This window comes from Pelmatolapia mariae, linkage group LG22 (genome assembly GCF_036321145.2).
Source record: "Pelmatolapia mariae isolate MD_Pm_ZW linkage group LG22, Pm_UMD_F_2, whole genome shotgun sequence".
Classification (NCBI taxonomy): Eukaryota; Metazoa; Chordata; class Actinopteri; order Cichliformes; family Cichlidae; genus Pelmatolapia; species Pelmatolapia mariae.
Window position 1 is genome coordinate 34,978,287 of NC_086245.2, and position 4,224 is coordinate 34,982,510.

Genomic DNA, 4,224 nt, shown 5'->3' on the forward strand with positions numbered 1-4,224 from the left:
ATGAAATAATACCATGATACAAATGCTTTAAATATTAGAGAGTTGGAAAATCCCCTTAGTGCTTCTTTATTAAATTGTTATCACTGGTGAAGCCCTGATCTGTACGATATCAAATGTTCCAGCCATTAATCATAGAGGCTCGTCTCGAGTTTTACCCTCATAAAGGTGACTTTGTGATTAAGGTGTTGGCAAACTTCCAAATGAGTTGGATTATTGGGACATCACTAATGATAGTGATTACTTTTGTTCTTACTTTAATATGATCATTGTTCAGTGCGCATAGTGCTATCATACCCAGTAGGAATAATGGAATAATAAATCCGAATGATCCTTCACAAAGACAGGAATCTGAGCTGTGTGGTGCAGTCAGACTCAGTGCTGGGTAGGAAAATCAATAATGTCCAGTTAGAGCTGTTTAAGAGTGGTGACACAAGTATTCGCACATGTTCACACCTGATGTGTAAAAGGGACGAATGGAGCAAAGCACTTATAGTTAACATGGTTCATGACGACCTCCTGCAGTGTGTGCTGCAGGTTGATAACCACGCAGGTATTTGTTTTCCAGGCTGAACCCAGTGTTGTTAGTTATGCACGCTGCAGCTCTCATCTTCAGGAAAGACGAGAGGAAGAGCATCAGCACACGCCATCCTCCGTGAGCCAGAGGATCTTCTCTGTTTTCTTTGACGTGTAAAGCTCTTGTGTTTTGTATGTGTTTAACCTGATCTGCTCTCGCTGTGTCACTGCGCCTCATTTCCTCTGGCTCTTACAGTAATCCTGCTCTTCATGCTCCTGACAGGCTCATTCTAAGCCTATTAAGCTGTTGCAGCGCTTGGCACAGGATCATGCCTGGGACCCCTTTTGCCTTTCAGGTTATGTGTGTACTTTGACATATTTTAAATGAAAACAGTAAAAACTCACAAACATACAATGTCTTTGTTAGCTCACAGCTCTGTAACTGTGGCAGACCCCCCTCCCCCTCATTAATTTCCCCTCACTGTTTTTAGCTCTGATAGCTTTATTCACTGGCATCGTGCGGATGAGATCGGCCTTGCCGTCATTTTGACACTAGAATGACCTCACTGATATTGCACTCAAACACCTCATTGGCAGAGTATGTGGTTGAGATGCACAGCGTCTCGTGAGCCTGCAGTGCTGCGCTTTTGGTACAACCAGCAATACCACAAAAATCAGTATTACAATACTCGGACGATGTTTCTTTTGCTTGCGTTGGGAAATCTCCCGTATGTGGATGTTTAGGGAATCGTTTCTGGTCGAGAGAGAGGCGTTTGCCAAACTAACGCTTGGTCTGGGTTATTCACCTTTGATTTTTGATGTTCATTTCCTTTGCACATGTGTAAATACTGTACAGGCGAACAAGGTTTATGTACATTTGACTGGGTGTGCTCTGTTTTCAAGAGCCGGATTGGTTTGACATGTAAATTTGCTGTGATGACTTCAGTTTTCCTTCAGCTCTTGATTCAGCGCTGCTTTCCTTCAATCATTGAAAAGATGTGATATACTTACAGGTTAATACAGTTGGTGTGCTAGTGATAATTGTATGTACGTCATTGGCCTGTTGTTTGTGGTTTTGTGTAAGCAAAAGCTGAAATACAACATGGGTCAGCTCAGTCCTCCTTTTGTCTGCTACCAGGTAAATGGTTAGCAGTCACGTTCAGCAGGGGTGCACTCATGTAAATGCTAAACGCCTCGTCGACTGCCGCTGGCCAAATGGCCAATAGAACTGACGTTCACATGATGGCGGAGAGCCTTGTATATGAGATTCAGTTTCATACATTGTGATTGAATTTTATTTTTCTCATTCAAAAACAGTGTGAAGAGCTGGAAAATCCAAACGTTCCCCTGGCACAAGGGGAGTAAATAATAAAGGAGAGAAACCGTAACAGCTTCTTTTTGTTTCAAACCTTTGGACAATGATGCGTCAAACCAAGCACTGCTTTGAAGCCTCAGACATGACATGTTATTGAGTGGGCTCTGGAGTGTGCTGTGGCAGAGGGGCTTAAAAAAGTTCACCAGACAGTGAGAGAGAATTGTGCTCAGTGCTGCTAACACATACAGAGCGTTGGATCGATGGTAGAGGGACTGACGGTCCCCCTAAAGCAGATGTGGGCAACTCTAGGCCTGGAGGTCCGGTGTCCTGCAGGTTTTAGATGTGTCCTTGATCCATCACAGCTGATTTAAACGGCTAAATGACCTCCTCAACATGTCCTGAAGTTCTCCAGAGGCCTGGTAATGAACTAATCATGTGATTCAGGTGTGACCCAGGGTGAGATCTAAAACCTGCAGGACACCGGCCCTCCAGCCCTGGAGGTCTCCAGCCCTGGAGGTCTCCAGCCCTGGAGGTCTCCAGCCCTGGAGGTCCCCACCCCCCAACCCTAAAGGGACAAGTTCCAATAATGGCGTAATCACAGAGTTGACTTTCATCTTGTCTAGCAGAGCAGATCACTTGCTATAAATCCAGCAGTGGTGGAGTGTGTTTAGAGCTCGTTACAATGCGAGCCCAGGTGTAATGATTGTGTGAGTCGCTCACGTAGCTCCACACTGTGCTTATAAACCTCTTTATACACAGACTGAGAACCCGAGCGGCTAATTCGCTGCTTATGCTAACTCTAGATTGTAATCCAGTCTCAGTCGGTCCTGAATCAGTTTTGATAAAACACATCAGTTCAACAGTATCACAGCAATAATAGGTCCTGACCTTTGCTATCGTCTGTATTGTCCTTTTGTGGGTTGGATAACGGGGCTTTGGCAGGAGGGGAACCTGCTCAGTGTGATTTCAGCTATTATACTTTCCATGTGTGGATATAAAAATGCCATTTACACCAATCATGCCAACTCCCTTTAATTAACATAAGTTTTTGAGGATGCGTTCATCCTGGAAAAATGACAAAATGTAGTTTAATAAAGCAATGAACATGAATACAGAGCAGACATGAGGTTTATGGAGTTCGCTTGTCCCACAGCACAGGAAGTGGAAGAGCTCCAGGTTAGATACCCCAAAGATTTAGATCTAAAATCTTTCACATCTTTTCTTGGTCTTTGTAAACTTTAATTGGAATAAGCTTTCAGGTTCTCACCTGTGATTTCAACATGTAACTATCTGCAGTCATTTTCAGAGTGTGCTGGTATTACAGAGTGGACAACTTTAGGCTGGTCTAACATTAAAATGCTGGCCTCAGCACACACAGCTGATCTGTGCTGGTATCTTTTATACTCGTGGAAAGAAGTGGGCATTTTGGCTGTAATGGAAACATTTTTTTGTTTTTATAACCTGCCAGTTTAACCTTTCTCAAAACAAATTGTGCGTGCCGCTCGGTGACTGAAGTCAGTTCTGCGAGTCCTGGATCAGGGCTACGCTCATTTCATTTACAGAGCTTCAGTTTTCCTGCTCTCACTCATCTGTACGCACAGTTCTTGCTCTCATGTCATTGTAAGATACTTTGAATAAACTGAGTTGAGTTTCACATGTGAAACAACAGCTGTCAATCACTGTTGAACCAATGGATTTTTAATAAAAATGAATTTGAACTCGTTTAAAGTTTAAACCAAACTGAATGTGGTTTTGCTTTAGTGGTGCTTCTTATTCTGAAACACGGTTTTATGGCTCCTGCTGGTGCGTCAGTGATTGTCCAGGTGGTTGCAGTTAATTTTATCAATGTGGATTCAAGGTAAGTGACAGAAACTGCTCAGAAGAAAGGTGATTTGTCATAATAAAGGTCTTTGAACAAACGACATGAGACTGTTATGATACAGACTGTTGGCAGGATTATAAGCATCACGTCTGACTCTACAGTAAACGTTGTGTGTGAGGAAGATGTGCTCCTTTACTCTGATCTGACCACAGAAGCAAACCCCGAGAATTTGCCTGTGATTGGGACTCAGCATAAGAGCACAGATACTTTCACTTTTTCCTCATGTGGTACAGGTGAAGGGTTAGGAGTTATGAATCTGATAACTATTTATTTATTTTCATCTGGAACCTCAGTCAGTCTAAAATCAACTGCTTTATGAGTGTAGTGTCCTCAGGGTCTTGGATCCAAACTAAGATGGTGATGGGCAAAATTCTCAGCTGAGGACAGACAATAGACCAAAAACCACTAGATGGTGTTATGATGCTCACCTTTCATACAGTCTGTGGTTATAATTTCCATTAAATAATTCTTAATCCTCCAAAGTTTTGTCAGAGTTTATCTAATGAAGCTTTAT

At 42.7% G+C, this 4,224-nt stretch overlaps 1 protein-coding gene across 2 annotated transcripts in view; it reads left to right on the plus strand.

The window, feature by feature from the left end:
- pdik1l (PDLIM1 interacting kinase 1 like) overlaps window positions 1-3,850 on the plus strand; it is a 21,850-nt gene extending 18,000 nt beyond the window's left edge. Inside the window, exons 3-4 of one of the 2 annotated variants that reach the window (XR_010573725.1) lie at window positions 1-2,328; window positions 2,361-3,850. The exon at window positions 1-2,328 is cut by the window's left edge and continues 2,007 nt beyond it. The gene's annotated coding sequence lies outside the window, so the exon portion shown is untranslated. The other variant, XM_065471500.1, reaches the window with a different exon arrangement.
- The last annotated feature ends 374 nt before the right edge of the window (window positions 3,851-4,224 follow it).